The following is a 23,088-nucleotide window of genomic DNA, read 5'->3' on the forward strand; positions in this document are numbered from 1 at the left end:
ACATTTGGAACTAACTGGGGCTCGGCAGTGATGTGCCTCGTATTTCATGATTATCCTGGCATCTTTCTGGTCTGAGTCTGATTTGAAATGATAACCACCGAGTACACTTTGTGGCTACTTTTCTAGTCCTATATGATAACAGAAGGCTACTTTCTAAGGCCCCAGTTTTTCCTGCCCACTTTTCTTCTATAATGGTTGCACCGCTTTTCCCAGCAAGAAGTAGTTGTAGATGAATCCCTCCAAATTCTTTTTTTCATTCCAGCTTTCTATGGGTTCAACCGCAAGGCATACTGGGACACCAGCAGCAAAAATTGATGGGTTGAGACTGAAGTCAGAACTGGGACGGGGCTGAGATCCCTCCCTGCGGGTGTGGCACACCCAGGCCTGATGTGGGCGGGTGTTGAATCTGGTCAGTGGGGCAGATCAGGGGAAGCACAGATGGTGGATAGAACTTGTCAGGTGGTGACATTGGAGAGAGCCTGGGAGATTAGTCTATGGGGAGGGTGACCCTGGCTCATGGCAGGGCATGTGGGACAGAGGGTGCAGGTCTGTCTGGTGTGGGAAAGCAGATTACCATTACACCCTTAGAAAACAAACTGGTCAGTTAGTTGGGGGCATTAGGAGAAATCATGGTGAGGTGAGGGGGATGGTGAAGAGTGACTCCAACATCAGCTGGAACTGAACTCAAGGCAGCAAAATGAATTCCCGCTACTGTTCGCCTGCCTGAGTCAGTCAGTTGGGGACTGGGCTGCAGCAGGTCGGGGCTGGAGAGACAGGACAGAGTCTTTCATGACCGGCGCTAGCTCTCCTTCCTGCTGAACCACATGGACATCAAACAATTAAGTGTGACTATTCTCTCATTCCTTCTCCGAATACCTATCATGAAGACTAGAAAACAAATCTTAGTGGAATCTTCATGTGGGAAAGTAATTTTGTGGTAGTGAACAAACAGGGCTCCTGCAGTGGGATCACGAGACAGCTTTAATCTTTCCCCCTTCTTCCAACCTGCTCAGTGGGACAAATTCTTTTCTGTCCCTGGATAAATTCCAGGAATGGTGCATTGTCTTTTTTGATTACTGTCGATAATGAGAGATTCTTTGTGCTCTTCTAGTCACTTGAGAGGTTTTATTTTGGCCATTAAAATGTCCACTTTTATGTAATAACCTTAATAATAGTTGTAGTTGAGGCTTCTCATCTCTTTTAACGTAAGTCTGCAGGGGGTGACAGCCTGAAGGAGGGAAGGTGGTCCTGCTGAGCTCTGTCTCGGGTGCGGGGTTTGCCACCTCCTGCTCCTGTGTCTCCATCTCCTCCGTGGTGGCTCTGGGACTGGCCGTGGCCACCACATTACACTACCTCTGTTGTCATGTGCTACCTAATAGGGAAGACCACGGTCAATGTGTCTTCTTTATCCTTCACAGTGATTGGTACCATCATGGGTGCAAGAAAGCATTTATAATGTACTAGATAAAGTGAACAACGAACATTCAACTTCTAATGCAAAATTATTTTCTCCCTGAAGGTACACTCTAAAAGAAGAAAACTCTTTTAAATTCCAGTTTCCCTTTCAGACTCCATTCTCTGGTACATACCACCTCTTAACAAGCCTTATATAGATGGTATCAAACTTCTCAGTGGGTTGAAGGGATGTTTAGCATCCATTATCTTGAGGCCTCTGCAGAACAAAAGAGAAAAAAATCAATTTTTAAAAAACATCTTGTTAAAACCTGATTCAGACATCAAGGGTTTATTGTTTTCTTGGAGGTAGAATCATTAAGAAAGAATGAGAGTTTTCTTTTACCTTCCAGCTTTATTACCTTTGAAGAGTTTTGTTTTGTTTTTTTAATTTGACATATGTTCTTTATTTTCACAGAAGTCTAAAGTGCTAAGCTAAACTTATATATATGAATCTGTTATTAAGACATAACTCTTGTTAAGACTAACAAAACAAAACACTAATTTGGCAGAGGTCTCAAAGTCTATCGTTGAGTAGACAAACTATTAGATTGATTAAAGAGATTTTCACACAAGGACAGTCTACTAATTTGCTGAGCATTGTATCTCAAGGTTAAAAAATTCTGGCTACATTTTAAAGCAGGGAAGATCAATTAGAACATTCATTATATTCCTATTTACACTTTAATTGTCAACTCTGCTCATTTGTTGGAAGCTTTTTTTAGTCATTAGTGTCTGTCAGTAAGAAATATGTCTTAATTTCGCTTATATTCATTTATTCATCCTTTCATTCAATCAACAAACATTAATAATGTGCCAAGCACTTTGCCAGCTTTTAAAAATATACTGATAATAAAGACAAAGCTTACCCTCAAGGACATACTCACCTCAAATTTCCACATAATCCAAATTAGTAGAAAGGCGTTAGGTTTTACTGAAGTTAGAAAAATAATTGCCTTTCACAATGAAATACATAAAAAGGACCCTAATAAATGTGTATCCTAATTGTTCTTTTCTGTTTGTGATTTTAGCCCATTTACATTTTAGTTTTAAAATATCTAAATGTGCTTTGCTTTGGCTGCTGTTGGCCTTGCATCTATTGTATATTGGATAGCTCTTGCCACGGGCACTGCGGATCTTCATTTGGACTCTAGAGGACCATGAGAGAGTCCGTATGTGGTCCACATTCTGTTTAGGAGAAGAAGCAGCCTGCCTCATCATTGGAATATAGAAAGTGGAGCCAGTTAAATCTCCCAGATTCTGAACAAAGGGGTTCCTGGGTACAGCCAGCAGTGGGACTCTTACATATGTGAATCTTTAGAGGAAGAATGTAAGCTCTCTAAAATCATCTGTATGTTTACACGTACACTTTAACTGTCTTCAGATTGGTTGCCTTAATGTCTGACACACTTTTTTGGGTGCTTCTGGACAAGATCTGGGCCAGGAATTGGGCCCAAAGGACCCTGCTGAATGCATGACCCATACATTTCTGAACATTTAGCAGTCAGACCGAAGCTGGTGGTCTCTTCTCTTGGAGTATAATTTCAGTGATAAAATAATTTTGCATTAGAGGTTGGATGTTTGTTGTTAAATTTATCTAGCACATTTTAAATGCTTTCTTGCACCCACAATGGTACCAATCACTGTGAAGAGAAAAAAAAAGACACATTGACCATAGTCTTCCCTCTTAGATATTCACATGACACCAGAGGCAGTGTAATGTGGTGGCCAGAGGCCAGTCCCGGAGCCACCATCTGCTCTGCCATTAACTGAATATGTCAACTTGCACATGTCATTTCATTTCTTTGGGCCTCAGCTTCTTTTCTTTTAAGAAATATTTATTTTATTTCATTTGAAAAATCTGGAACTATTGCAAACACATAGAAAAATACAGAGAATACTATAACAAACACCTGTGTATTCACCAATGAAATTGAACAGTTGTTACCCTTTAAATAAAAAGAATAAAATATTATACAGACTTGAAATCTACCCTGTCGTATTTTCTCTCCTTTTTATCCCAGAGATAACCATTCTCCTGAAGTTGATGTGTATTCTTGCTACCCAAATTCTATAATTTTAAAAAATGATATAGAATGCTATTTATGTATTTTTAAATTAAACAAATTTTGCCATATCGTTTCAGTATATTTCAACTTCTTTTGTTCACTTAACATTAGGTTGACAAGATGCATCCATGTTGATACCTGTAGTTCTATTTATTCTTTTTATTTGCTCGACCATTAAATAAATATACCTCAAAATTGCCCTTTCTCTATGTTTGAACATTCAGGTTGTTTCTGATTTTCTGCTATCTCAAATCATGCTGTAATGAACATCATTGTTTTCAGGTCTTCTTGTGCACATGTCTGAAAGTTTGTCTAGCATGGAGCTTCCCCAGTTCTCAACAGATGTAGTGTACCACATTAAAGATGGGCTCTGCTTGAGTGTCAGTTTGAGTCCTCCAAGGAGCAGATATTGAGATGAGATTAGATGTGAAGGAGATTTATTTTGGAAAGTGGCTCTGAAGGATCCAGGGGGAAGGAGTAGGATGTAGCAGGGAGAGTCTTGTGATATCACTGCAAGTTTGACACCTGTGAAAGAAGAGAGGAAAGGGAGGCTTGAAGAGGAAGAGTCTCAGACTCCAGCACAGTTCTGAGAAAATATCTGCCATGCTGATGGGGACTCCTCAACCCAAGGCTGTTGGTTGGAGGAGTTCAGTGTCAGGTAGGAATGGGCTGGCTCTAGCCCTCCATGCAATGCTCAAGCATGGAAAGTATGACTCCCAAAGAGATAGCTGGGGCTGATGGTCAACGAAGTTGCCAGCATAGTTTTCTTGAAGGAGATCTTAGCCTGTGTGGCCACTACTGACAGTGACCTCCTCGGCCCACAGTGGCTGAGAAGGGCCCGAGGCAGCCAGAGATCTGACCAGTTGTGAGGTCCAGAAGCTCTAAGAACTGTGGCAGTGTTACTCGGAGTGTACTGTTCCTGCTGGAATAAATTCCTCTCTCCTATTGGCCTTGGGGATTCCTCTGTCTTTCTTTTGAGGCAGGCTATGTGTGGAACACTTTTTTTGTTCTATTTTATCATACATTTCTATGTAGCTTAACAGGAATGGGATTGTGTTTCCTCAATCCTCTGTGTTATCAGAATGAGAAAGACTTCATTTTTGTCACCTATGTAACGGGAGGCTGGAATCAATGATCTCAGGTTATTTTCTGCTTTATTAATCTGATTCTAATTTTTTTTAAAAAAAGTATCAAAACCAGTGGCCAGTACAATGATGTTCTGTGGAGTGATATAGTCATAGACAACCTTAGAGAAAAGCAGGAAATATAGGTCTTGAAAGAAAGATGGGAACATTATGAACTGATAGGCCATCTATTAATACATTTCATAAAGTAGAGATATCATATAAGTCTTACTTTCTAGTGATATCTTCGAGGATAGGGTTCATGGCTTATTTGTCTTAGTGTATCTGGCCCTAAATACACTTAGTGTAGCTGAGCCATAAGAATAAAAAAAAATGTGTATTAAATTGAACTTACTTGAAAGAAGAATCAACATTATTGTTCATTAGGGAGGGGGAGCTTAGTTCTGTATTTAAACTCATATTTTACATTTTAATTGTGTAGGTAGGAAGGGTAGAGTTTAGCATATATGTAGTTTATACATGTAAATATATTAGGTAGAGAATTAGGGCTTACATACAGTGATGAAAAAGAAGATAGAGCTTGGAGCAGGACTTTAAGGTGAGATGATCTTAACTTCATTTTGGAATGGCTAGTGCAATGGAATTCTTCTGACAAGGTTATTGAAATGTAGACAAATTATCATTTTTTTTGAAAAAAAAACTGTAGAATGCTCAAGCTGTCAATAATGGCAATAACTTTTGGGTCTTTCTATACATGGCTACTGAAGTCATTTTCTGACAGCAGCAAATAATATTTTAGGAAAGGAGGCAAATGATCCCAGATTGACCAAGTCTTAGATACCTAATCTGCAAAATTCACTGTCTCACTCAATCAGATGCTACAGAGGCACATTTGGACTGTCTTCGTGTCTAGCGTTGTCCTTTATTCAAAAGGTCTGTTTTTAAAACTGCATTTCCTTCGTTCCACTGAGTCACAAAGGCTTTTCCAACAGTAGATGTATTGAAAATTAAAGAGCTGATCTTAGTGAGCCCAGTTTTCTCATTTAGTAACTGTAGCACTGGTGTTAATGTCAGCAGAAGTCTGGTGGTTATAATCAAAGCAAGAGGAGGCCTCTCTTTCAGTGTGTTCGCATGAATTGGAGTCTGGTGATTTAGGGTTCTGGGATTTCCTATTCTTCCTTAGCATTTATGAATTCAACTTCCATTTTCAGATTTCCAAAGGCCACTTGAGGGTTTAAGTGATGCCTTTAATTAGAACTTAAAGTATAGGCAATTGCATTTCATGAAGCTAACAATTATCCAAAGTATATTATTGGAGAGTGAGTTATTGAAGTCTGCATAGTTTGTAAAACACCCATCAAAATAACTGGGGGAGAACAGAGATAAACTAGATTGGAACAATTCTGATTGGAAACAATTGGAAGCTTGGAAACAATTCTGATTATGTCTAGAGTTTACATGATAATGAGTCCTAATTTTCAGGCATTAGGATTCTTTGTGAAAATTCATACAGTCTCTCTTGCTTGCCCTTATTTAGAAATAGAGATGTTGGCAATGTTTTCATTAACTTATAAAATATAAGCACTAAGTGCTAATGTGGCAGTTTACAATGCTTTTGCAGACTTCATTTTATGTAATTCTTAAAATTTCCCTATGACATAGGCAATAATGCTCCCTCGAGAATGGATGCTAAGAGGAGATAAGCAATTTGCCCAAAATCACATAGCTTTGAAGTAGCAACGCTGAATTGCAACCCAGATCTTCTGCTCTAGAATCTAAATAAAAAAACCCATTATGTGATCAAGTGACTAGAATGGTAGAGCAATTTTTCAGTGTTGAGGCATTTTTTAGGCAATTTTTAAAATGTGAGTAAGTAAATACTCATAAGAATGACATCAGAAAATAAATACCTTGATTTAAGAATCAATGTCAACTTTTTTGTTTTTAACCAGGTTGGCCCGTGTTTTCCTAGCCATACTCACATGTCCCTATATCCTAAGGATCATGATGATCTGGCATAAAGGAGGGTTGTATTTTCAGTCAGACATGGTTTGAATTCTAACCTTCATTTATTAGTTGTATAACCTTCGGCAAGATCTTTGGTTTACTTATTTGTAGGATGGTAAAAAATAATAGCAATCCAACAGGATTTTTAGGAATAAATGAATGAGCTAGTATCTTTAAAGTGCCTGCCATTCTAGGCACTGAATAAATGATGGTCACTGCATTTATAATAGTGCCAAGCAGGGCATTATTTCAACTTAGAACTTCTTACCCCTTTGAGAAGGTAGATAGTTTAAAAATATATCATGGTACGTTTGTGATAAATTGAATGACTTATGTAGACTACATTTCCTGCATTTTCTTTTTTTCTTTTTTTTTAAAAGATGGTCTCACTCTGTCACCCAGCCTGGAGTAGCCAGATCATAGCTCACTGTAACCTTGAAACCCTGGGCTCAAGCCACCCTCCTTCCTTGGCTTCCCAAAGTGCGGGGATCACAGTCGTAAGCCACTGCACCTGGCCAATTTCCTGGATTTTCAATACAATGATTTTCTTTTTGCATTTTTATTTAAAATTTTAGGATATGAGAAGGAAAATTCATAGCCCTTTTAATAGATTTTTATACTCTAATGGACTCTGTAGTCCATAGCTGGTCTTATCCTTTGAGCCCAATGTACACGGTGGCCTTTGAGTAAAAGTAGCAGCATGTTTTCCAAACTAAAATATTTTCATAGGTCAGAACAACATTTCTATTAAGAGTATGACCACCTGAGATGTGGTCTGCTTTGCTTACCATGGTTTCTATGAATGGAATAACGTGAGAATAGTGTCGGAGTGTCTTAAGTAAGTCTCCTCCTCAATAGAGGTTTCCAGTGAACACTTCTGGAGGTGGTAGCTGTAATGTGCCTTCTTTCATCAGGTAACTTAGCTGCAGACGTGTGGATGTGTGGGAAGAAGAGAAGCTCTGCATGCTCTTAGTCCTCCTTACCCCTGCCCCCTCTGTCTTCGCTCCTCTCCCTCAACCTTCTCTTCCTCCACTGCCTCTTCTTATCTGGGCTCCTTTATATCTCCTTTGCATTCGATGGGATTTGTAAGACAGACCTGAGAACACCTTAGTGTGCTAAGCAACTGAGCAGTTTTCAGGCGAGCAGTGGGAAGGAAACAGGTGCTTTTTCCATCTGTAGCACTCCTTTCAAAATATAAAAGAAAAAGCATAAGTTACTTCAGAGATGACACCTATTACAATGATGATGTCATAGCTCACATTAGCTAGCATTTACTGAGCACTTACTATGTGCCGGGCACAATGTCCTTTGCATAACTTCACATATTTCTTACAATGTCCTTGCTATGTATGGACTGAATTGTGTCCCTCTAAATTCATATGTTGGAGCCCTGTCTCCCTCGCCAATGTGATAGGGCATTTACACAAATGATTAAGGTTAAGCAAGGTCATCAGGGAAGTGACCTGATCAAACAGAATTAGTGTTCTTAAAAGAAGAGACACAGAGGGCTTGTTTTCTCTCCACCATGGGAGGACAGAGGGAGAAGGTGGACATCTGCAGACCAGGAAGAGAGCCTTTGCAAGAAACTGATCCCACCAGACCTAGACCTTGGACTTCCAGCCACTAGGACTGTGAGAAAATAAATTTCTGTTGTTTAAGCCACCCAGTCTGTGATATTTTGTTATGGCAGACTAAGCTGACTAACACAAGCCTGAATTGGTTCCCTGTTTTACAGATGAAGAAACTGAGGCTTAGATTACTGAGTTAAAGAAGTCTGATAGTATCCTAACACTGTTTTTAATCTCTTTGTCTTTTCTAGCTCAGAGTGAGATTTAGGGGGCTGCTTTGTTATTTTTCCTCAAACCACTTGTTTGCTTCCATTTGCCCCTCCTATTTTTCTAGTCTGTCTTAAGAGTTATTCTCGCTCAGTACTCAGCACTCTTGACTTTTTGATTTCTTTCAAAATCCTATTCTGTACTCCCAGGCAAGCATTTTGTTATTGCCTTGTGCCCTTTCTTACCTCTTCAAAATGTTTTCCAAAAATGATTTCCTCTCTCAGACTCTGAGGTTTTCTCTCACTTATCAAACATATCTTTCCCCATCCTTATTACAATGTTTTCTCAATGTTTGCACTTGGAGAAACATCTCCTGAAAGACTTTGAGTTTTTTTTTTGTTTGTTTGTTTTTGAAACTTCAGTAAAGTTCTTGGTGATCTGAAGACAAGGAGTAATGAGAAAAATAGGTAGATAATTTGTCATTTCCTAAGTAAAGATTTGGTGATTTAACCTCCACTTCCTATCCAGTTTTTAAAGAATTTAAAGATGATTTATTTTGTGTTATTTTTTTAAAAAAAGCATCCTACCTGTTTCTCTGCTATTTTAATTATGACGTATTTCTTTCGAATTTCAAATTCTCTACCTCTGGGGGTACAAATGTCCCCACAGTTTATTGAACTGCCAATATCAAGAGATACAATAATGAACAATAGAGATGTTTTTAGTCTTGAATACCCAGGGCCATCCTGTTGTTTACATTACTCATCTCTCTCATGTAAGAGAAAAAGAAAGATATTCCCTATAGATCTTCCATTTTGCCAATTTCGTGAGTCATCCTTTCTTTCCTACTCCCTTACCTAAACCTGTAATAAATCATCAGGTCTTAGAGATACAACTTCTTAAACACCGAAATCTCTTGCAATCAGTCTTCTTGTCTCCAGTCCCCTGCTGTTATCTCAGGCCCTCCTATTGCTAACTTACTGCTCTCTTCTTGCCTACAACACTCTCATGACTTCTCCTTGAACAGAGGATAACAAATGCACACAGCAGGGCACACATAGTCAGTCTTTCAGGCCTTAGTTCTTATCTATAAATTCAATCTGAATCTTATCAACTGTCCTTTCTCTAGCCTGATCCTATGCCTGGAATCATGTGCTAGTTATATTTTTTAATTTTTTGAGGAAGTTCCATTCTGTTTTCCATAATGGCTATGGTAATTACATTCTCATCAACCATATGTAAGGGTTCCCTTTTCTTCACATCCTCCCCAACACTTTTCTTTCTTCTTTTTGATAATAGCTATTCTAAATGGAGTGAAGTGGTATCTCATTGTGGCTTTGATCTGCATTTTCCTGATGACTAATGATGTTGATAATTTTTTCATGTACCTGTTGGCCATTGGTATGTCTTCTCTTGAGAAATGTCTATTAAGGTTTTTTGCCCATTTTTAAATTGGGTTATTTGATTTTTGCTGTTGAGTCATTTGAGTTCCTTATATATTCTGGATATTAACTCTTTATCAGATGTATAGCTTGCAAATATTTTCTCCCATTCTGTAAGTTGTCTCTTTACTCTGTTAATTGTTTCCTTTGCTGTGCAAAAATGTTTTAATTTGATACAAAGGTTGATCTTTCTAATGGCATGAATGGTTATGGACCAACAAAAAAATATGACAAGTGCAGAAATAATTTTGTGGTCTATTTTAATTGAAAGTTTATGTGTTTGTGTATGAGGTGGTGGTGAGAAAGATAGGGAAAGGATTTTTTTCCCCTCAATATTTCTTCAAAGAAAATCAATACAGGAAAGTTGTACATCCTTGGATGCTACATTCCTAAATGTATATGGTTTCTTTCTTTCCTTTCTTTCTCTCTCTCTCTTTCTTTCTTTCTCCCTTCCTTCCTTTCTTCCTTTCTTATTCTTATAGCTTTGCTAATTGTATTAGTTATCTATCGCTGTGTAACAAATTGCCCCAAAATTTAGAGGCTAAAAACAATAAATATCTATAATCTCAGTTTCCTTGAGTCACAAATCTGGGTGTGGCTTAACTGGGCCCTCTGTGTCAGAGTCTGTCACAATGCAGCAGTCAAAGTGTCAGCGAGGGCTCCAGTCATTTCAAGGTGCCATCTGGGGAGGATACACTTCCCAGCTTCCTGGCACGGCTGTTGGGACCCTCATGATGGCTGTTGACTGGCAGCATCAGTTCCTTGCCGTGTGGGCTTCTTGATAGGGCTACTCACAACACGGCCACTTGCTTCCCCTAGATTAAAAGCTCTGAGAAAGAATGAGAGGCGGCAAGCAAGGCAGAAGTCACATTCTTTCTGTAACCTAATCATGGGAGTGCTATCTCTTCACTTTCCCTGTATTCTGTTCATTAGAATCCAGTCACTAAGTCCAGCGCACACTCAGGGGAGGGAATAACACAGAGGCGAGGGTCATTGGGAGCTATTGTAGAATTTCTCTACCACACTCATTTATTAATTCATAATAAAATATTTATTAAAAACATGTATAAAAAGCCTGGCTCTATGGACTGGGTTTTATATATTTTTTCTTATTTATACTTTTTAAAAAATATTAAATTTCCTGAGAGTAATCCCTCAAAGGACTGGGGTTTTAGAAGGGCCCCAAATACAAAGAAGTATACAATATTTTGTGTTTCTCCAAGTGTGATTTGCTATCTATCTAAGAAGAAATACTTATACTTTAAAAATATCCTACAATAGTAAGTCAGTATAAAATAAGTGCTCAGAGAGTTATGGAGGTAGGAGAACTCACCGAGGAGACAATTTAAGAACTGTATCCAATCTAAAAGAGAAACACATTTCCATCTGACGCAGCTGCTATAGAGTGAGACGCATTAAAGGATGACTATTGGCAATCTACTTGGGACCAAACAGGAACCAAACCAAACAGATTTATTCCTTTCTAAAATATTTCAAAATCCTCTGAGAACGTTGCTGCAACAATTGCCCTCCATTCCTTCTCCACCTCCCACAAATGGCTGGGAGCAAAAGAGAAAAAAGATGAGGGAAACAGGACTTGGAGTTCTTGTGAGGTGACTTTTTAAAAATTTTGTTTCTGGAACTTTCTGAGGCAATTTTCTGTGGAGCTCCTGGTCATCATTCCTGTGTGTAACTGGAAAGTAAACAATGATTAGAATCATGGGAGTTTTGTTTTGTTTTTTAGAACCCTGCCCAAGGCCAGCCTCTCATTTTGTCAGTGAGGAAAACAAAGTCCTGAGATGTTCAGTGACTTGCTCAAGTTCACAAGCAGTGTGAAGAGAGCAAGGATTCTCCAGCTTTCAAACCACTGCTCTTTCCATGATATCGCACTGCCTTCTACCAAATATGCAAACACAGTAGATTCTCCCTGGGTTCCTTATACACCACATTAATGTCACTGCCAGTGCAGTGACAAGGGCTGTCCTTATATCACATCTGAGGAGCCCAGTCAGTTTTGGAGGTGACTGTTTTATTTTCTCATACCAACTAGTATTAGTTCAGTTTTTTGACAGCACTATACATACTAAATACCATTTATTTCACTGAGATTTAGGCTTCTTCTTTCAATGGAATGTTCAATAGGGGAATTGAATACATTTAGTAATATCTGCTTGCTACCGTGGAAGGAGAGAAGCATTAGAATTATAGGAAGTTGAAATGCTATTTGAATTTAAGTTTCAAAATAAAACCAGTTTACATTTAGCAATGATAAAAGTTCACAGAGATATTCTAATATATAACACTTTCTTAGAGCAGTTGTATATTTCTGATAAGTTTTATGTACCAAAGTGTCACTCTAGGGGGAAAAACCCATATTTTTAATTGGCAATTTAAGAAATAGAATCTTTATTAAATGTAGATCATAATTTTATGTACATATATGGGTTTAAAACAAGTCTCTTACCCCAGTTCTTAAACTTCTTTTATATTTTCCAGGAGATATCTTCCAGACACGGAGAGGAATTGAATAGCATTACCTCTTAACTATTCCTTTCTCCCCTCTGCATTTTCTTTTTGTTCTCCTTAATTTTAAGAATTTATAGTGCTAGCTTGAACTTTCATAAACTGTAATATTCCTGCAGAAAGTGATAACAACCATGTTAGATGCTGTGATTTTTTTAATAAAAGTGATACACCCTCTTTCCCTAACAGAAATCTCAAATCAAAAATTAAAATATGGTTAAGTATTACAGGTGATGTTGATATATGTGTCATTACTTTGTGAAGACTAAGTCTTTTAGAAGAGTAATGGTGGGGTCAATTTTGCTGTGACGGAGTGATCTCTGGTGAAACTGCCAAGTGAAACTGGTGATTTGAAATTAAATAAAGACTTGTGGCTGTAGTTGTACTGACTTAAGAAACTACGAAACCCTTTATGTGCAACTACTAAGTCCCAGGAAAGATCTTAAGCATTTTCACAACCTTTACAGTGTGGTGTGTTTCCAAGGCCATTATCTTATTGTGCCCTTGGACTCTTCTATAAGACAGATTCTCTTCTCCGTTTCACAGAAAGAAGAGGAAATCTGACATCAGGACAACATGACTTTTTTATGGTCATGCGGTCAATGTGATTGGATCTTATGTTTTCTCAGTGCAAGGCTTTTACTTTGTCTCTTAAGCACTTTTGGGAAAGTGACAGGGATGTCAATATGCAACTAATCCACAAAAATCACTCACTGACAAACACACAAGTGAGCAGACATAACGTGGACTAAGAGAAGTGTTCCTTCCACACTCCAGTTCTTCCAGACCCTTTGTTATCCCTTCATCTCACCCTGCTTTTCCATAATTGTGAGTTTGCCATCTTGTTCTCTTTAAATTGGACTATCCTTTATTTTCTTTTCTGCCTGCTGCAATTCTAAGTGTTGCTTATGATCCATCTCAGGTATCATTCATGGATTTGGTAGTCTTCTTTTGATTTGTACTAAATGTTTTCCTCCTAAGCCTTGGCCCCTCCCAACAATGTCATTTATACCTGACTTTGGATGCCTTACCATATGGTGATATGCATTAGAATATTCATGTTCATATCTGTCCCTGCTGATAAGAGCAAGGAACATGGTTTGTTTCTCCTGGGCTTTGCAGTGGCCAGTACATATGAGGAGATAGGTATATGTGGCATAAATTTAAGAATTTGTATGAGCAATTTAGGGAAATTACAAACCAAGGAATGAAGAACTTACCTTCACCTGTCTGGGTGGTAGGATTCAGAACCTCCTTAGATGGTCAAGTGGAATTCCTGGGCAGAAGGGCCATGGCAGACACTAGCAAAGGTTCGGATTGTGGCGGGTGTTGGTAGTAAGCATGATGGAGAGCAGAGGTGCCTGAGATTCACCTTTACAAACATTCATCCTTCCTCATTTTCCTGCTTTCCTGTGTATCTTTCCTACTCAACTGAAAACTCCATAAGATGTGCCCCACTGTATTCTCAGTGACTAGCGCAGGGCAGGGTTAGAGGAGTTTCTAGGCATTTGTTGACTGAATGACTAATGCATGACAGTTGGATCTCTCACAGTAAGAGTAGAAAAGGGGAACACATGTCATGCACAGATTGTTTATTCACTGATGATGGTCTCCACATAAAGTGTTTTGATTTTTAGTGTGTGTTTTTGTATATTTGGATGGCTTATGCCTTTGTAAATTGTGTTACTTCCCCCTTCCATATGCCTTTCTGTTTTTAATTACCTTTATATACTGCCAAAACAAAATAAATCCAACAGCTGCCTCCACTTGTGTTGCCTTTAGAATTGTTTTATGATCTCCTATCTCCCTTAAATATACCCTAAGTACGTTTCTGAGGGGGAGGCAGGAATCTGCAGAGAAAATAGACAAGTCAGTCACTCCTGCCTTAGTAAAAGAATTTATTCTGAAATGTCTAGCGGTGGAAGTATCTCACCTCAATTCTTTCCCAATGATTCTTGCATGCTAAGTATCTTCCTCAATACCATCCTAATTATGCATTATTTTCTCAGTTTAAAATAAAATCATTTACAGGGATTTTCATTCTAGAAATAGATATTAATTGGACCCATCTCTCTCTCTCTCTTTCTTTTTTTTTAAGGAGGGGATTCCTAAACCTAAGTGGGAAATTTTGTGTAAAATATTCTAGATGTAAGAGATTTAAATGTATTTAAAGGAGGCTAATTAAAAAAATTTAATAGGTACTCTCTCAAAGGAAATGAAACTACAGCATGTGGCTTTCATTAGCGACTTTACTATAGAGATATAAACCAAAGTACTTAATAGGGAAAATTTAATGATTAATTAATTGATCCTTAAATTGTTACGTAGTCATGAAATACATCTTTTGTGTATTTTCTGAATTACTTTCTTAAGGAAAAGGCAAAATATTGCTTATAGGAAGTCAAACCTTGTCAGCTGTTAGTAAGGCAGCCAGGGTCACATCTCTTTCTGCATATCCCAGATGAGGTCTCTTGATTTTCTCAGATCATGAGAAGTGAAGAAAGTGGTAATTAATTGTCAAATTAAAACATCATTTTATGTAGGAATTCAGGATGGGATCATCGTGATACAATGATCATAATTGTAAAAACTAATCTAATGTGTATTTCTAGGGAAATTAGTTAAAGATAAGGAGGCGACCCTATGGTACATTGTAAACTGATTGCATTTTCATCCAGAAAATCAGTGTTTCCTGGTATAATATTTAGAATACCAAAGAAACCAGCCACAAAGCAAACATAAAATTTAATTCATTCTTTTATGACATTTTTGTTAGCTATTTTCTTAAGTGGACATTGAAGTATAGTTAAATGCAATTCATATATTGCATTTTTTTTTTTTTTGAGACAGAGTCTCGCTCTCTCACCCTGGGTCAGCCTAGTTCACTGCAACCTCAAATTTCTGAGCTCAAGTGATCCTCCTGCCTCAGTTTCCCAAGTAACTGGGACTGCAGACGTGCACCACCATGCCCACCTAATTTTTTTTTTCTATTTTTAGTAGAAATGGGATCTTGCTCTTCCTCAGGCTGGTCTCCTAACCTCCTAACTCCTAACCTCAAGCAATCCTCCCACCTTGGCCTCCCAGAGTGCTAGGATTACAGGCACGAGCCACCTCGCCCTCATGTTTTTGTATTTCTTTAACTTAAGAAAAGGGATTCAAATACTACCTATGCCAAATACAGACTGATAATTCCCAAATTTTTATGTCTGGCCTGGACCTTCTCCTGTACTCCAGACTTGTGTGTTCACCTGCACACTTGACTTATCTACTTTGTGTATGGTAAGAAACATCTCAAACTTCACATGTCCAAAACTGAATTCTTCACCTTCACCACCCCCATTCCTGTTTCTCTCACAGCCTTTGTCACCTCAGTTAATGACAACTTCATCCTTCCAGTTACCCAAGCCCAGAACCTTGGGAGTTACCCTTGACTTTTCCCTCTCCCGACTCTAAATCCATGAGGTTTCAGAACGCACACAGAATCTGACTGCTCCTCACCACCTCGTCCTATGGGGCAGGTCTGAGCTCCTACCATTTCTCGCCTGGATTTACTCTAAGAACCTCTGAGTGGTCTCTGCTTCAAGCTTTGCCCTCTTGCAGTAGATTCTGAACATAGCACCCAGATCAATCTTTTAAAAATAAAGATAGATCATGCCACTCCTCTGCTCAACAACCTTGAGTAGCTAGCTCTACATTTCAGCTGGAGTAAATGCCAAGATCCTTATAATGGTTACCAGAGCTCTCCTCGTTCTGGCCTCCCATCACTTCTCTGACCTTATCTCCAGCTTCTCGCTACCTGGTTCACACTACTCCAGCCATACTGGCCTCCTTACCATTCCTGGAAAATGGCTCTGCTGGGGGAAACACTTTCCTTGATACCTAACTACATGGCTCACTCTCTTCCCTCCTTCAAGTTTTTCCTCAAATGTCATCTTCTTAATGGGGCCTTCCCTGATGTCCTTTTGAAAATTACTGTCTGTGCCTCTTGTGTCCACGTGCATGGGTTCTATTTGTGTTTGGGACAATTCATCTATTCTCTCCAGGTCTCAGTTTTCCCACTATACATCTAGTGATACAGGCAAAAATGTTTTGTAAAGCCCTTTGGGTCTAAAATTTAAAAAATTTTATGAGACCAATTTGACCCTGCTAAATTGAGTAGTTAGACTTGGGCTTGAAAGTTAGTGAAGAAGACAGGCCTCATTTTCCCAAAAGCTCGACTTCTGTGTGAAGTATTAAAACATAGCATGCAATGCTGGCTAAGGCAAGTGTTACATTTCTGAAACAAGTCTAATTTAAAAGTATGCTTGTTGTTGCTGGTCCCAATTCGCTTTGGCTAACTGAATAGTCAGGAGGCCTTAAAGAAGGAAATTGAATGCTCTGGGCCTTGGTTTCTTCATCTATAAAATGAGGATATTATGCTAGATCATGTCCAAGTTCTCGTCTAGATTTAGAATTCCCCTTTTCCAGGAGGAAACTCAGACTTTTCCTCATAGTCATGACTCTTCATCTAGTCATAAAATATTCATATGCAAGTTGATGACAAGAGACAAACTCCCGTGGCTTTGTGTAGCATGGCACCATTCCCACTGAGTATAGTTGTAGGTATTTATTGTAGTTCTGTTCATAGGCTCAGCCATCCCACGGAGACCTCAGAGTTTAGACACATACTTGTACATTTACTTTCAGTGTTAGATAATTATGCAAAAAACCAAAGTAGAATGCAGAAATACGGCAGATGGGCAGATGTTTTTTTCCCAAGTATCTGAAAACTTCTTGTTAGAATTATGACTTTTGTTATGCCAGAAGCTCATAGATATCTGAATATTTTAATGTAAATACTCAAAAGGTTTTTGGAGGGAAGGTCCTTTTTTAGGCTATCATGCTTAATACTTTTGATTCTGAGAAAGATCAGTTTTATATTTTTCTTCACGAAGGATACTAGTGAATAACAAACAAATATCAAGTTAGTGAATCATTTTTCTTTGTGAACTCTACTTAAATGTAATTATTAAGCTATAACCTTAATCAGTACTTAAAGACTGGTTCTGTATAGAATTGAAGCAAATGATATTTTGTTAAATAGTACCTTCCAGATATATGACCATTTATAGTTTCTGGGGTGTGATTATGTGAGTAAACGGAAGGATTGTACAGAAAGGAATTTTTCTGGTTTTATTCTTCATAGAACTAAAGTGGCAGCTAATATATAAAAGCAACTTCTGATGTAATTTTGGTGCTTACAGGCATAGTGTTTGGAAATTTACATTTCTGAGGCTTTCAAATGTTTTTGAGGTGTCATCCAACAAATTTGCACAAAGTTCCTTTGAGCATAAAGAGCAAAGACGATTGAGATGACCATTCTCCAGAGGGCAAAGCCTCAGCACCTGGTAATGGGAAGCAAAGATTCTCCAGAACTTAATCATTCGATGTCTGATTTCATACTGAGTCCTGGGACTACTGTGATCATTCATTCATTCATCAGTCAGTACTGTTCCAAGTTAGGCCTTGTTGAGACTTTGAGGATGTGATTACCTTATTATTGGAAATCTATCAGGAACAATGCACTAAAATGTCCAAGGATAAGCCAAAGGCTCCTTAGTAACATTGGTCCTATTCTAGCTCTTTTTCCATTTTGTACAGAGGATATTTTTGTGGAACTGTGAACATAATTGAAATCATATGTCACTACTCTTGGTGTTTCCAGACAGGCAGACCAGCATCAGCTGCACTATAGAAACTTGATACTCATAATGTTTTCCTCTTTATTACTAGGGAGGTTTTTAAGAAGACTAAAAGCTCATGAGTAGTTGTAGAGTCTAAGAAATACTTTCAGTTATAAATCCTGGGATTTTAGTGTACTTTCTCTTTTAGCCAGAATTTAATTTCATTTCTTTAAAATTTCTTTCTCCCTATAAAAGTTATTTCTCTTGAATACACACAAACACATAATCTTGAAATTATAGAGTTTCTTCTTGTATCTGACCAATCAATTCATGTCATTTCCTCGTCCTCTTCCTGAAATCCAGGACAGGGTCCCACCCAGAAGCTTGAAGTATGTTGTCTCAGGGGGCTTTCTCAAGCTGCCTTGTTTTGGTAATTCACTTTCCCCAGGGGCTGGAGACTGCCTCTCTAACCCATGTCTCCTGGTTCTCAATGCAAAGGGCAGACCTTGTAGAATAATGGCAACAGCCTCTCTAAAAGGATTTGGTTACCTCCATTTAATTGCACCATGGCAAGTTGATGGGAAGGAAAAAGCCCAATCCCTGAATGTCACCGATAAGGTTTGTTTGCCATGATTAAAAAAAAAAAATTCAAGCACATGCTATGAGACCTAAGAATAACAGAGGGTGTTGGAAACTCACTCACTTGGAAGGAAGGAAAGGAAAAGGGAAGAAAGAGAAAAATGAAGAGAAAAGGGAAAGAGGAAGGGAGAGAGAGATGACGTGGCTGTTGGTAACATCGGTCTCTGAAACCAGCTGGAATATTGTGTGTCTCTCAGCTCTTGCATAATGAATAAAGGCTTTCCAAATGATATAGGTTTGGTTCCAAGAGGGAGGAGGCCACGTTAGCACTCACTCCTTCAGAGCCACAGTATTGCAGCCTGCACCATCTCACTGCCTGTTTTCCTCATCTACCAAAGGGGAAGCGGGTGGAGTTGCTTTTAATTATTAGCCTTTAAAATATCCTCTTTATTATTTGTGGTCCTGGCAAAGGAAAAACTTACATTCATAGGTAATCCCAACCTTATTTTAGTCCTTTCCTTCAGCCTCTCCGTTCCAAACCTTTTATCTGAACAGAACCTCAGATTTAACAGATATGTAGCAAGCAATTGGACCAAAGAGAGAAAAAGCAGAAGAAGTCAGGTCCTGTGTGACAAATACCTCTCATAAATCACAGAGAGAAATCCCTGGGAATGCCCTGTACCCACTTCTGGAGCACCTCTTATTGGCTATATCAGAGGATAATGTCCCAAATGACTACATTTTATTTTAATAGTTCCAAGGAGGCAAAATGAAGTTTATTTCTCTATTATATTCCTCTATTCATCTTGGAGCATTTTGCATACAATTATTTGAGGCTTCTTTAGTCAAATCTAAAATTCCTTGTTAAGGAATTAGGAATAGTAAATGTTGAGAACGCAGACAAATTGACCTGAACTTTTATTTGGTCTCTCTCATGCTTACTTTTTAATGAAGTATTGAATTAATCTGTTTGTCTCAGAATTTTCATGTGTGAGATTTACTGAGTGGCTCTAAGCCATGACCACCATGACATGTATTGCAACGGCCGTACAAAAAGTAAGGAATTATAGTCCTATCACAAAACTATGCAGGAAGAAAATTTTTCTTGGCGTTTTTTTTTTTAGTGGAGAAATAGAATATTGGCTTTTGGGGTTCAAGATCTATGATTTGAATTAGCATTGCCCTGATATGTATTAGGCATCTGGTGTTTGTTTAATGAATGAATGCCAGCTGGCATGACAGAGAATATAAAATGAAATGAATGTATGAGACACAGTTTGTCTGCTAGTTCTTAGATATTCATCTTGAATAACAGTAAGAAAAATGTGGTGGGTTATTATTTCTCTTGGAAATTCAAATTGACATATGACTGAAATGATTATTACTTGACACGTAAGGGATAAGTAGTCTCCTACGCCAGGGGATTAGGTTAGTGATGACTTTTTTTGTTTTTTCTCTCATGTGTCTAACCAGAGAAATAAAGAACTTGACTGACATTCAGGTTTTGGAACTATTCAGTTTCTTTGATTTTAGGAAGATATAACTAGGAATGCTATGTTTAACGGTATAAACATAAACATTTAAATGTGTCTTGAAATGAGCATATTCTGGAAATTATATTAAGGCCATAATTGAAAGCTAATGCTGTATCCCCAGGAAAGTAAAGAAATTAGTGTTTGATAAATACTATGTGATAAGTCATTTAGGCTTTTTCTTTGCTGGGGCAAGGAAGTATTCGACCTAACTCCAATTTCTTATAAGGGCATTTCAGAGTCAAATGGCACATTCCTTCTGAGGAAATTAGTAGGCATGATAAAATGATGCTGAATATTTTACTCTTGTAAATCTTCAGTTACTAGAAGCATAATGAGACAGAATTTTCTGGAAAATTATTATCTATCCCAATTGGAATGAGTAGCCAGAAAAATTGACCATAATGGAAATGGCCAGGCAGAACTTTGGGTTGAAACAAAGTTTGTATTCAGGTGCTACTCATTTGTGAGCAGTGAACATTGAAAAGAAAATCACTTCTGGGGAAAGGATTCACCAACTGAACTGAGTACAGTGAAGTGAGTTGGTTCAGAATTCTGGATCTCTCATTTCGATGCAGCCAGGAACAGAACAGACAATGAAGGGAAGTCCAGTGGATGTGAACTTATCCAAAGTCCAATGATCAAAGGAATTTGTAGGAAACCAAAGATAGATGTACCCACTTAGATCCAAATAGGAAGGGGAATAGAGGCAGGGCTAGAATGCAGGGCACAGGTGTACAGAGGCTCGGAGGAGACCAAAAAAAAGATAGGTACCTAACCCCAAGGCTCTGAAGTCACAAGAATACCTCAGTTCTGAAACAGAGAGCCATACAAATAGAGAGGCATAGGTACCTCCTGCTTAGAATACACTGGTCTCAGTTAAAAGATAGACCTGATCTCAAAGGTGAGAGTTTTGTGGACATATCTGGTAGTTAGGCTTACGTGGGACTAGGGAGCCAGGAAGGACATTGTATTAATATAATCATCAATTATACAATCATCAATCAAATACATTGACCTTCTGGTAGACATTCTGTGACATGATTTTAAGTATATTGCATTTGTAAATATTTACCAAGCATAGAAATAGCTTTTTAGCCATCAAAACACATTGCTCTCTTTTTCTTATTGTCATAAGAAATAGCTTGTGCTTTTTTTCATGCTCACTTATGAGTTCCAGTACCCCAGATATTGATTTGTCATCCAAATCTATTTCCTAAATTAATTTATTCATTCATTCATTGACTATTTATTGAACAACAACCATATGCAAGATTTAACAGTAGGGTCTAGGAATACAATGTTAATCAAGTGTAAGTGGAGTTTTATTGTTTTGTTCACATAGCATTACTTCCTCCTCTCTTCAAGTAACAGTACCCTTTTCACTTGAGGAAAGCATCGCTTCTCAACTCTAATTCTGGTGTCACATGCCCCCACTGGCCCAGACCCTAGGGCTGCCAACGTGCCTCAGGACTGAGTAATCATAGTAGTTCTTTCCCTTGGCTTCAGTGAATGGTCCAAGCATTGGTCCAATCCCAGAGCATTGGTCCAAACCCAGTGCTCCAGCCCCAGATTTTATACTTGGATGTCGAGAGAGAGAGGCTTTTTTTCCTTTGGGATCATTAAATTGGGATGACATAATCTGGAGCTGTTTATAGCCAAACCATACCCCCCCCACACCTCCCTAGGTACTCTCCCAACATTTGCAGGAAGTTATCTTTAGTGAGAAAGAAGATGACTAACACATTGAAAGAAGCACAAGTGAAAGTTAGCAAGTTAGAGATGAAGAGATGGTGGAGATAGAGAGATCATAGAAGATGAAAGGGGGTAGAGATAAGAAAACTAGTATATAGAGAGAAGCACAGGTGAGAGAGATGAAGAAGGAGAAAGAGAGGCTTGATGACTTCAAACGAGTATCTGGAATACCTAAATATATAGTGAATAAATCCCTTTTTTTTAGCATAAGTAAATTTTAGTAGGCTTTCTGTCACTTGCAACAAAAGGAGACCTGACTAATATTAAGCAGACACAACCTTTGGCCTCAAAGAACATAGAATCTACTGGAAAGACCCACAGTTGTTAAGTAGGCAATGGCAAACAGGTGGGATAAGTTCTGGGACAGAGAAAAACAGGTGCTAGGATGTATAGAAAGAGAAGCTGACCCTGATGGGGAAAACTTCCCAGAGGAGGCATCATTTAAGCCAAGACTGAAGCAAGACACTAGGGGATAGGTGAAGAGGGAGGTGAGAGCTGCAGGCAGAGGGAGCAGCATGCTTGAAGTTTTCAAGGCAAAAAAAAGGTAAAACATGTTTGAAAAAATATCTGGAGGGTAGTCAGCAAGGGAGAAACGTCGAGAGGCGATTCTGGAGAGGTAAGCAAAGGGCAGCTCCTAAGAGGCCTCATAAGCAAGGTTGAAGGCTTTAACCATCCATCCAAGTGAAATGGGCATGCCATATCCCTACTATTTATTCTTTGACTTATCTGCCTTGTATTAAGCGCTAGCTCTACTCTAGACACTGGACTGGAAATTCAAGACAGAAGATAATAGTTTGTCTCCGAAGACCCCACAGTCCAATGATTTTCGTGGATTTATGTATTTAAAATATTTCATAATTCAGTTTATTTTCCAGGTCCTTCACATTTTCTCTTCCAAATGAGCATTACTTCATCAAGACAGTTAAGAGTAAAAAAAAAAAAAAAAAATAAAATTATTGTCAGATTACTAAAATATATTTTGACTTTGACTTCTCAGTGCCTCATTTTTCTCACCTAAAATAGGTTAAAATGGGTTCAAGTGACACCTTCAGGGAAGATGGAAATAAGAAGGAGTACTTTATGTTAATGACTGATACTCTCTCTTCTTCATTTTTAGTTTCTGTTCCATATTCCAGTTTACAAAGCCAACGGTAAGCTGTCCAGTCCTATAAAGTTGCATCATACCAGGAAAATAATATAAACCTT

Source organism: Eulemur rufifrons, chromosome 29 (assembly GCF_041146395.1).
Source record: "Eulemur rufifrons isolate Redbay chromosome 29, OSU_ERuf_1, whole genome shotgun sequence".
NCBI classification, from domain to species: Eukaryota; Metazoa; Chordata; class Mammalia; order Primates; family Lemuridae; genus Eulemur; species Eulemur rufifrons.